The sequence below is a fragment of the Cavia porcellus genome, unplaced genomic scaffold, assembly GCF_034190915.1.
Source record: "Cavia porcellus strain 051 isolate PalLab524CR breed Dunkin Hartley unplaced genomic scaffold, mCavPor4.1 scaffold_16, whole genome shotgun sequence".
In the NCBI taxonomy this organism is placed as follows: Eukaryota; Metazoa; Chordata; class Mammalia; order Rodentia; family Caviidae; genus Cavia; species Cavia porcellus.
In genome coordinates, this window is record NW_026947499.1 from 40,072,148 (window position 1) to 40,084,668 (window position 12,521).

At 33.6% G+C, this 12,521-nt stretch overlaps 1 long non-coding RNA gene across 3 annotated transcripts in view; it reads right to left on the reverse strand.

Moving 5' to 3' along the window:
• Positions 1-421: 421 nt before the first annotated feature.
• The window catches only part of LOC134470715 (uncharacterized), a 65,450-nt gene continuing 53,350 nt past the window's right edge, over positions 422-12,521 (reverse strand). For all 3 annotated transcript variants that reach the window (XR_010039827.1, XR_010039826.1, XR_010039825.1), the window contains exon 5: positions 422-4,327. This is a non-coding gene — a long non-coding RNA (uncharacterized LOC134470715). The remainder of the gene's footprint in view (positions 4,328-12,521) is intronic.

Genomic DNA, 12,521 nt, shown 5'->3' on the forward strand with positions numbered 1-12,521 from the left:
CTACCTTTCTCAATCTTGTACTGAGTTGCTATAATTTTAAATTAAGCCTAAAACTTAGTGGTATGATTATTCTATTTTATTGTTGTTTTCAAATTACTTTGGCTATTCTAAGCCATCTGATTTTCCATATGCATTTTTAAATTTAGGCTGGGTCTTATTTTAGAAATCTTTTAAACTGTATTTAAGGTATGTTCTTCCTTAGAATGGCTATAATTTAAGAAACAAACAAAAAATTGACAAATGCTGGCAAGGAAGTGGAGAAAGGGGTACTCTTATACACTGACAGGGATGTAAATTACTATAGCCATTTTGGAAAACAGAATAGAGAGTCTTCAAAAACTTAAAAATAGAATACCTATGTGATCCAGCAGTTCCACTGCTGAGCATTTATCAAAAGAAATGAAATCAGCATATCAAAGCGGTGTCAGTATCCTCATTTTTACAGCAGTAATATTCACAATAGCCAAGACATACGATCATCCAAGGTATCCATCTGTGGATGAGTAGATTAAAAAAACATAGCAAATGCACATGAAGAAATACTATTCATCCATTAAAAGAATGAAATCCTGTCCTTTGCAGCCACATGGCTGGCCCTGGAGTTCATGTTAAGTGAAGTGAGTTAGGCAGAGAAAGAGCAACATCCCATTATCTCACTTATACAAATGTGGTGAGTGTTTCCATTCTTTTAAAAAAATTGTTGTATTAAAAGACACATTGCCAATAAATCCCTTCAAAATACTCCCCCTCACTTCACACACACACTTATCCCATTAGCCGTGCCACTTTCTGAAGCGGTTTTGGAAGTCTTTAGTGTCTTTACAAAGTGTGATCAAAAGCTTGATGAATTCTGCTGACAAGTGCCAGCCAACAGAAAGGAGGCTCATAACATGATTATGTGTTCTCATCCACCTTGTTCACCAGATCTGACACCACACAACTCTCGGCTCCTTTCCAAAGTCAAAATGATCAAAAAGGTAAACATATGTAACAGATTCAGGACATCAAGACAGCCATGATAGCACAATTGAAGACATTCATGAAAGAAGCTTCTGGAACTGCTTCAGAAAGTAGCAAGAATGATGGAATAATTGTGTTCAAAGTGAGGGGAGCTACTTTGAGGAAGATTTATGGCAATATGCCTCTTAGACTAACAAATTATTTTAAATTTATACAAACATTTTTTTCCCTGGGATTTGAACTCAGGGCCTCATACTTGCCAGGCAGGTAGTGTGCTGCTGAGCTGCATCCCCAGCCCACACACCATATTTTTCAATCATCCCTCATATATGGAATCTAAAAGTAGTTGAGCTCAAAGAACTGAAAAGCAAACTAGAGGTTGCCAGAGGCTGGAGAGAAAGTGAGAAGGAGGATAGGGAAAGATTAATTGTATTACAGCAAGATGAAAGGACCATGCTCTGGTGTTGTATTATACAGAGGATGATTGTAATTAGCAATGCTGTATTACAGAATTTAAAATAACTAGAAAGGAAGATTTTAAATGCTCCAATTACAAATAAATAACAAATATTTTGACATACTGGAAAATCCAAGTATTGTGACCATTACATAACACATAAATGTGTAGAAACATCACACTGTATCTGATAAAGATGTATAATCACTACCTACCAACTAAAAAAACCATGGATTTCATTTATTTTATAGTTTCAGGTCTTTTCAGATACCTACTTCATCTTGGTGAATTTGGTACTTTTTTAAAGAAATAGGTCCATGTTCAGCTTGAAAATATACTTATTGCATTATTTGTGGGGCTTCTAAATATCTGAAGGCTATTCCTTTATTCTTTCCTAATATTGGTAATTTGTGTCTTCTCAAAATTTTGTTTATCAGTCTTGCTAGAGATTCATCAAATGTTTGCTCTTTTTAAAAGCACCTGTGTCTTTTGATATCAGTGATTTTCCATATTGCTTGTCTGTTACCAAGTTCATGAATAATTACTCATAAACATTTCTTTGTTAAAGCAACTATAATAATATTATTCTACCTGTGTGGCACTTTTATGGCTTACTATTTATATATTAAAGTGCAAGCTTTGAATATTGATTTGTGACCCTTCTTGCTTTTTTAATGTAAATATTAGTTGCTACAAAATTTGCTATAGACATGGCTATATTTTCATTTCATAAATGTTGGTGTGTCATATTTTATTTTCATTCAGTTTTAAATATTTCCTAAAGTTCTTTGAGATTTATTTTTTAATTATTGGGTAATGCAAGAGTATTTAAATTTCCAAGTGTCAGAGTTTTTTTGTTATCTTCCATTTACTGATTTTTAGCCAATTATGTTATCATGAGACAGCATACTTCGACCATTTTCAAGCTTTTTGTGTTCAGGTTTATTTTATGAGTCAGGATAGTTTTCTCATGGTGAACACTGCACATGCATTTGAGAACTGTGTTCTGTTATCATAGTCAAACTGTTCTCCAAATATCAGGTGGATCCAGGTTCTTATGGTATTATTGTCTGGATTTTCTAAAGCCTTATTGATCTACTACAAGTTCTATTTATGATCAGAGAACTATGGTGAAGTATTTGTCTATTTATCTTTACTTTAGCTTTTGCTTATGTATTTTGAAGCTCTGCTGCTAGGTGAATACATATTTAATATTTCTGGTGAATTAATCTTTATCATGTAATATTTCTCTTTATTCTATGTGATTTTCCTTGCTTTGAACTGACTTATTTTCTATTATTATAGCTACCAGTATTTCTTTTTCTGTTTATATTGAACATATGTTTTTTCTTCCTTGTAATTTTAACCTGCCTGTATCATTAAATTTGATGACAGTTTTTCAAAAGTAACATGTCACTGGATCATGGTATTTAATACATTCTTATAAATTTGAAAAGTAGTGCATTTATAGTTATTGACATATTCAGAAGTGTACATTCTCTTATTCGCTATCGGTTTGTTCTCTTTCTTTTGTTTTTGATCCTTGATTTCCTCTTGCCTGCTTTCTTTTGTGCTATCTGAACCTATTCAGTATCCAACCTTAGTTTATATATTGTGGAATTCACTATATCTTTTTATACAGCATTTTTATAGTGGGTGCTGTAAAAATATTCCACATTCAAAGTCTATTCAAACTTAGCATTTCACTACTTCAAGTGGAATATAAAATATATCACAAAGATCCAGCCATAGTGGAACTTAGGCAGCTAGGCAAGAAAGCAGTTCGCCGCCCTTCTGGTAAGAGGCGTGAGCCAGAAAGAGAACCAGTCAGCATCTCCTGATCTCCAGCGATGATGGAGCTTAGGCAGCAGAGCAAGGAAGCAATTTGCCTCCATTCCTTGAGCCAGGAGGACAACCAGTCCCCCAAGATCCAGTCATGGTGAAACAGGCAGCTGAGTGAGACAGCAATTTGCCTTCCTTCCTGGTAAGCACTCCTGGTGCGAGCCAGCAAGAGAACAGTCAGCCTCTCTGGTGAGTCTACCAGCTGAGAATCAAACATCCCATCCCTTCCTCCCTGCCCACGTAAACAAATGGGGCCAGAGGTCTGAGTATGTCTTGGGAGGATGACCGTGTGCAATACAGCGAATATGAGGGACTGCCTCCTATCTCCTGTTTGAAAGCAAACATTGTTTTCACTATTTTGCTTTGTTCTGATTAATTGTTTTGCTCTATTCAATATTCTTTTTTGATTTGTTTTATAATGTTCTGGTTTTCATTTGATTTGGCTGTTCCTAATTGAATGGACAACTCTTGTGAAGGTAACAAGATATACTATGGCACCTATTACTGTTATCCAGGTATCCTGATGTGGGTTCTGTACCAGTTTTACTGCATTGTCTCGATTGACTTTGTTCTGCCTTGTTCTATTGTATTTTTCTACCTTCAACATAAAATTTAAATATATATATATCACAATGTGGATTTTTTGCCTTTCATTTTTGTGTTGTTTTTGTCATACACATCACATCTGCATAAATGAAAAATCCCACTAGAGTCCTCTTATTGTCTCTTTGCACTGAGGTAACCCAGGTCGACAATGCCAGAGGAGAGAGGTCCCACCTCTGTCTATGGCCAGGACTGAGGTGAACTGCTTGGGAAGGCCCAGAGACCAGAAAGAACACCAGCTACAATGCACAGGAAGACTAGTGGCACCGAAAGTTCACAGTAACACTATGAGGCAACATGAAATCAGCAACCAGCTCGGGAAGAATCCAGAACTCTGTAGCTGTCCTTTTTCTCTCCATATTTTTCATTTGTCTCATTTTATTCTTCATCTTTCTTTTTTGTTTTCTTTCTTTCTTTCTTTCTTTCTTTCTTTCTTTCTTTCTTTCTTTCTTTTTTCTCTCTTTTCTAAAGGATGAGGAGAACACAAAACAGAAAATTAATCCCATTTCCCAAACCGGGAGACCATGTTCAAATAATTCCTAGAATATTCATTCTCTCTTTTCTGCTCTCTTCTGCAGTTTCCCAAACCTCCATGATCATCTTTTGTCTGCCAGCCTTGCTTCCACTTCCTTTCCAGTTATGTTTTATACACTATTTTCCCTAAATTTCCCTACCACTAAGTAAAACCACTCTACCAAAGGGGAACACTTTGCATACAATCTCTTAATTTACAATCAGTTCTGATATATAGTTTATACACCCTGCTCAAAGAAGTGCTCAAAAGGAAAGAACAAGAGAGAAGGAAGAAGGGAACACATTATATGTATATAAGTATACACACACACACACACACACACACACACACACACACAAGATAGATAACTACACTAATAATCTCTGTTAGTTCATTTAAAAGAACAGTTTCTGCTTTCACTGTTTGGTCATTTTTTTCATGCCTAAATCTTCTAACTGAACAGCTACTTCTAAGATAACAATATGCAATACATAAACTTACGTTAATTTCCTACTATTTTTTGAAATTCTGTATAATTTCTATCCTTTCCTCATTTTTAAAATTTAAAAAATTATATAAAAATAATGTTTAGGGGCTGGGGATTTAGCTCAGTGGCATAAGTGCCTGCCTTGCAAGCAGGCAGTCGTGAGTTCGATCCCTGGTACTGGTAAAAATGAAAAAGACAAAAAAATAATAATAATGTTTAAAAAGTATAAAATCAATAGTTACCACAGTTTGTCAGTTTCTAAATTATGCCTGATACTATTGTTGCTAATTTTACTACTTTAGCTTGGATATTGTTATGGTTGGTACACTGTGTCAACTTGAGAAGTTTAAAAGTTTAACTAAGCAACTCAGCAAGGAGCCAGAATACTGACTGTAAACATCCTCATTTTGGCTGCTGTCAAGAAATCAACTGATTATAAATGTTAACGAGGTTGTGAAGCAAAAGAAACACTTCTCTACTGCTGGTGGGAGTGTTGATTGGTGCAGTCACTGTATAAATTAGTATGGAGAGTCCTCAAAAAACTAGGATTGGAAGTTCCATTCAATCCAGCTATTCCTCTCCTGGGTATTTTCCCAGAAAAATTGAAAAGGTCAATGTCTCAGTGATATGTGTGTACCCATGTTTATAGCAGCACAATTTGTAATAGCTAAAACTTGGAAACAACCAAAATGCCCATCAATCACAGAGTGAATGAAAAAAAAAATGTAGTATTTTTATACAATAGAATACTACTCAGCTGTAAAAAAGGATGAATTTGAGGCCTTTACAGGTAAATGGAGGCAACTTGAGACTATCTTGATCAGTGAAATAAATCAGACTCACATTTGTAAATATCATATTGTCTCTCTAGTATAAAAATAATAAAAAACTGAAAGAGTAATAAGATCCAAGGTATATAATAGATATCGTGATAATGAAATGGAAAGAAAGTGCTCTAGCATTATGGTAACCATTGTTGATAACCTTGTACTCTGTTTTTACATCATGTACTATGTCTATCCTTGGTTTTGACTGACAGCTTTGTTTTGCCATATTTGACTTTATTCTCTTCCAAAAAAAAAGTAATAAGAACTAAGAAGTAATAAAACCCCAAATGTGTAAATTTTGTTGTAAAAAAGAGAGGGAAAAAAAGTGCTCTAAAGGATACGACTGCAAGTGTGTTTAGGGGTGTTAAATAGATGACCATATTAATGTTTTTGGTTGGATCATTGAACACAACTGTTTGCAGTCTCACTGTTTGAATGTTTACTTTGTATGCTTTGATACTGTTACTTGAGCAACTATCTCTAAGATGATAATGTGTAATCTATTAACTGGTGATTTCTTACTTTTTTTTTTTTTGTAGTTCTGTATTACTTGTACCCTTATACCGCTTTGTTTTGTTTTGTCTTTTCTCTTTTTCCTTTTAAATAAAATTTAAAAAAAAAGAAAGTGCTCTAAAGTATATAACTGTATGTATGTTTAAGTGTGTGTAGTATGTGATAACCATACTAAGCTTTTGTTAGTTCATCAAACAGAATATTTTATACTGTCATTGTTTGTCTACTTTTTATGCTTTGATTTTGTGATTTGAGCAACTACTTCTAAGATAACAACATGTAATTTACCAACTAGTGATTTCTTACTGTTTTTTTTGAAATTCTATATTATTTCTACCATTTCTTCTGTTTTGCTTTTTTCCTCTAAATAAAGCAAAATAAAAAACCAAAAACCAAAACAAAATAAAAAAATTCCTCATTCTGTGCAAGAGGAGGGCAAGGAGATTTTGTGAGTGCTACACTGGGCCTTGAGAAGAGGTGGCCTGAATACAATATAAAGGAGGAAAAGAGGCTTGTTTTTCCCCTTTTGCTCTAGCTTATTTTTCCGGCTATTGCCTTGAAACATTGCCCCAGTGCTGTGTCACCTTCTGTTGGAGCCACTTGATTATTTACCAACTGTGAACTAAATAAACCTTTCTTTCCTTAACTTTGGGTGTCAGGTATTTTTCCCAGAAACAAGAGAACCAAGACACATGTCATAGCTGTTACAATCAGTTATTCTCCCTTCTTAAACAGTACTGGGAAGATCTGGGTTAACAACCTCATCACAGCCTTACACCAAAGCACTGGGAGTGAACCAAACAGGTACAACACCTCACTCTTAATTTGTAAAGTTGAATCTTATAATAGAAACAAATCAGGAATCTCCTACACAGAGAAGACATCTCTGAAGAACAGCCTTTGCCTAGAGAAGTCTTGATGCTAGTGATATAGATATCAAAAACCCCACAAAGATCATCACGGGAAACAAAATAAATTTTTTAAAATAGAAAATGACAAGGCAAAATAGCAAAATGCAGTCTCAAACCTCCAGTCTACCCATAACAAGTCCAGGAGACATCAGCGCAGAAGAAATGAAAAGACATACACCTGAAATTTCTGAAATGATAGCAACCAAAGTAAAGAAAGAAAATCATGAGACTATAAAGGAAATCAGATAAGAAATAATCTCTCAGGTTAAAAATGTGCCATCAATATTTATAAAAAAATTGCTTAGCAAATACAGAGTAGAACTAGATTTTAAAAATACATTATGAAAGGAAAAGGATGGAAACAGTGAATGATAAATATAGGAAAGAAGTAGAACGCATGTAACAGGTTCAAACAGATATTCAGGAAATTAAAAATTTCATTGAAAGGCATAAAAACCAATGAAACTGACTTTCAGATTTGAATGAAATGGAAGACATATTTTCAGACATTGAAGACAGAATCATGACTAGCAATCATGAAGGGAAAGATCTCCTGAAAATAGCAAAAGATCAGGAAATAATTCAACACCTGCAAAATGATGCAAACAAAATAATACAAGAATAACTGATGCCAATGAAACAGCAAAAGTCAACACAAATGATATAAAAAGTTAACACAGAGAAGTAATAGCAGAAAATTTCCCCAGCATGGGGAAAGAATTTGACATACAGATAAGTGAGGCATGTAGAGTTCCAATTAGCCATAACCAAAGTAAATGTACACTCAGACATATGATAACCAAGATCTCAGAAATTCAACACAAGAACGGAATATTAAAAGCTGTTAGAGAAAAGAAGCAGATCACCTATAAAGGAAAGCCCATGAGAATCACAGCAGGTGTCGCAACACAAACCCAAGTCTTCAAGTCAAGAAGAAATTTGAAGTCTGAAAGACTTCTAACCCAGAATGGTGTTCCCTAAAAAATCTATCTTTCTCAACTATTAAAGGAAAAATAAGACATTTCCATGACATAGAACAACTGAAGAAATTCATAACCACAAAACCAACACTACAGAGGCCACTGAAAGACATTCTAGATAAAGACAAACTGATTGCAATTCCAAGAACAACAGAAAGAAGTCTCAAAGTAGGCAGGCAATTAAACAGAGGGAGAAATTAGGGAACCAACAGAAGGAAAATAACATGACAAACACAAGCCAATACATATCAGTTATTACCATAAACGTAAATGGTCTCAATTCACCAATCAAAAGAAAGAGACTGGCAGAATGGGTCAAGAAACAAGATCTAACAATATGCTGCATACAAAAAACACATCTAACTAAAAAAAAAAAAAACCTCATAGACTAAAAGCAAAAGAATGGAAAACAATACTCCATGTGACAGGAACCTAGGGAAAAAAAATCATGGGTATGATTCTGTTTGTAGACAGTGTGAACTTTAAATCAACAATGATCAAAAGAGACAAAGAAGATCATTATGCACTTGTTAGGGGAAAAATTCAAGAGCAAGCAATAATAATCATAAATATATATGCACCAAATCTAGGAGCACTCAACTATATAAGATGAATATTAATAGACTTGAAAAATTAAATAAACAATAACATGGTTGTAATGAGGGACCTTAATATCCTTTTGTGACAAAGAGATAGAGCAACTAGACAAAAAAAATCAGCAAAGAAATAACAGAAAGGAACCAAACTTGTGAATTAATGGAATCAGTACATGTTTAGAATATTCCATCTGACATCAGAATATGCACTCTTCTCAGCTATACATGAGATGTTCTCTAAAATAGACAATGTACTAGATCATAGAACATGCTTAAGTAAATGCAAAGGAATGGAAATTATCTCATGCATATTATGTGGCCATAGTGCAATAAAATTGGAAATTATTGACAAAATAAACCACAAAGCTGTATAAACACATGGAAATTTAATAACACCATGTTGAGCAACCAATGGTCACAGAGAAAATTAAAGAAGAAATGAAAGAATATCTACAGTCAAGTGAAATTTCAGATAAAACTTACCAACTTCCAGAAAGAGCAAGTCAAGCCCAAAGCTGATAAAGTGAGGAAATTATAAATATGAGACCAGAAATTAATGCAATTGAGGTTAAGAAAACAACACAAAGAATTAATGAAGAGATGATTCTTTGAACAAATAAACAAAATTGATAAACCCCTAGTAAGCCTTGTCAGAAATAGGAAAAGAAAATCTCAAATTCATGCAATAAGAAATGAAAAGGTAAAGTCACAACAGATCCTGTGGAAATTCGGAAGATCATCAATAGCTACTTTAAAAATATTTACTTGCATAGACTGAAAAACAAGAATTGGACAGAAATGCATGAGATTTTAAAACTGAATCAAGAAGATATAAAAACTTTGAATAACTCAATATCAGTCTATGAAATTGAAATTATAATTAAAAACTTAGCAACAAAAAAATCCAGGTCCTTATGCATTCACTGCTAAATTCTAGAAGAAAGTTAGAAAAGATTTAATGTCATACCCCTCAAGATTTTTAATGAAATTGAAAGGGAAGCACTTCTCTCTAACTCATTCCTGGAAGCAAGCATTGTTTTCATACCTAAGCCAGAAAACAAACCAACCAAAGAGAAGAACTGCAGGCAAATTTCCCTAAAGAACGTACATACACAAATCCTCAATAAAATACTAGTTTAAAAATGGGGGAAACTATTCAGAAGATTTTGTACCATAACCAATTGGATTCATACTAGAAATGCAGGGAGGGTTCAACATACGCAAATCACTAAATGTCATACACCACATCAAGAGTCAAACACAAAAATCACATGATCAACTCAATAGATGCAGAAAAAACTTTTGACAAAGTTCAGCACTCATTTCATGATTAAATAGTACGAATAGCTATTTTGAAGAAAACAATACATCATAAAAGCTAGTGCTGATTTAATATCATCTTGTTTTAAAGTCCCATCAAGCTGTTGTACATCGGTTTCCACTGGTTTTAACATGTTGTATCTTACTATATTTTACTATATGCGATAGTATAAACAAATTTTTTTAGCGGCAAAGACATAATTTACAAACTGTTATTCGTTTTCTGTTAACTGGTTCTTACCCTGTAATTCTTTAATTCTCTTGAATGGCTTCACACTGTCTTGATATGCTTGATGCTATAGTACACGAAGTTATACTCAAATAATTCAAGGAAAGAGGCACTATGGTGACTACTCTTATGTTAGATTATCTGGGGGTAAAACAAAATGATGCTTAAATTGTTCGGTTCTGACCTGTGTTGTTCTGTTACAATGTCCTCTTTTATCTCAATCTCTACCCTTTTTTTAAAAAATTAATCTATTTTTTCTTATTTTTTTCAATTAAGGGAAAACAATTTTAAAATAGCGGGATATACTATAGTAACCTTTTTGTTTTCCTATTAACCTGATTTGAACCCCAGTATTGCTCTCCCCATCTTGTTCTGTCTGATTCTACTATATTCTATTTTGTTTAATAATATAAAGTTTGAGGGTATAGGCAACCACTTTGAAGGTAATAAGATTTACTATGATGCCCATTATGGTTTGACTATTGTTTTCTTTTGAGGTCCTGTAAGGTCTCCAGTGTAGGTTTTATTGGTCTTGTACTGTACTGTTTTGATCAATTCTATTATACCTGATGATATAGGCAACTCTTTTTAAAAATAGCACGAGGCACAATGGTAACCATTTATGATCACCTGATATTCTATTTTTACATCATGTACTATGCCCATCCTTCTGTTCTGACTCTGTTCTGTTTAGTCACGTTAGGTTTTATTCTCTTCAAAAAAAAGTTATAAGAACTGTGGAAGTAAAAAAACCCAAAAAGTGTAATTGTTATTATAAAAAAGAGAGGAAAGGAAGGTGGTCTAAGGGATATAACTGCATGTATGTTTGAGTGTGTAGGATGGAAAACCATATTACTGAGCTTTGTTGGATCATTGAACAGAACTGTCTGCAATATCACTGTATGAATGTCCACTTTATATGCTTTAATTTTATAACTTGGACAACTGTTTCTAAGATGACAGTGTGTAACCTATTAACTAGTGATTTCTTACTGTATATTTTTTTCTTGAAATTCTGTATTATTTGTACCCTGTTACTGCTTTGTATTTTTATTTCCTTTCTTTTTTCTCTTTAAATAAATAAAAAAAACTACAGAAAATCAGAATAGAAGGTCTTTACCTCAAATTATAAAAGTGATCTATGAGAAACCAACAGCCAACATCATACTAAAACTTTCAATCTAAAATCAGGAACCAGATGAAGGCTCCCACTATCACCTCTCCTATTTAATATAGTTCTGGAAACGTCAGCTGGAGCAATTATACAAGGGAGAGAAACAAAAGGAATAAAGATAGGACAGGAAGAAGTTAAATTATTACTTGAAAATGACATGATACTCCACATAGAAGATCTCAAAAACTCCACCAAAAGATGTCTAGATTTAATGACCAGTTCAACCGAGTAGCTGGATATAGAGTTAAAAATCAATAGCATTACAATACACAAACAACAAACTCACTGAGAGAGCAAGTAGGGAAATCACATCCTTCACAATAGTATCTGAAAAAATGAAATACTTAAGAATAAGTCTAACAAAGGCAATAAAGGATTTATACATTGACAATTGCAATACTCTTTTAAAAAGCAAATGGAAGAAGATATCAGAAAATAGAGATATTCATTGCTCATGGATAGAAAGAACAAATATTCAGAAAATGGCCATGCTCCAAAAACTCATACAGATTTAATGCAATCCTGATAAAAAAAAATACCCTCAACATACCACATAGAACTAGAGAAAACATTTCAAAAATTCATTTGGAACTAGAAGAGACCTAGAATACAAAAGCAATCCTGGACAACAAAGAGAAGGCAGGAGGCATCACAATCCCTGACTTGCAATTATACTACAAAGCTACTGTGATAAAATCAGCATGAAATGGGGGGGAGGGAGCCAGACCTAAAGATCAATGGAACAACTTAGAAGATGTAGACACAATCATAAACACAGTCACCTTATATTTGCAAAGGGGCAAAACATGTTGATTGGAAAAAGGTAACATCTTTAATAAATGATGCTGGAAAAACTGGCTTCCCATATGCCAAAGACTAAAAGTAGACCCATGTCTACCATCATGAACTAAATTAAAATTAAAGTGGATGAAATATCTAAATAATAAAACAGAAACACTAAATCTTCTCAAAGAGAAAAATAGGCAGAAGTCTTGAAGACATAGTGATAGGCAGAGAGTTAATGAACAAAAAGAAGACTTCATGGAAAGTGCTTGAAGGAATCAAGAACTGGGCTCTCATTAAAATATATTTGAATATCAAAATAAAT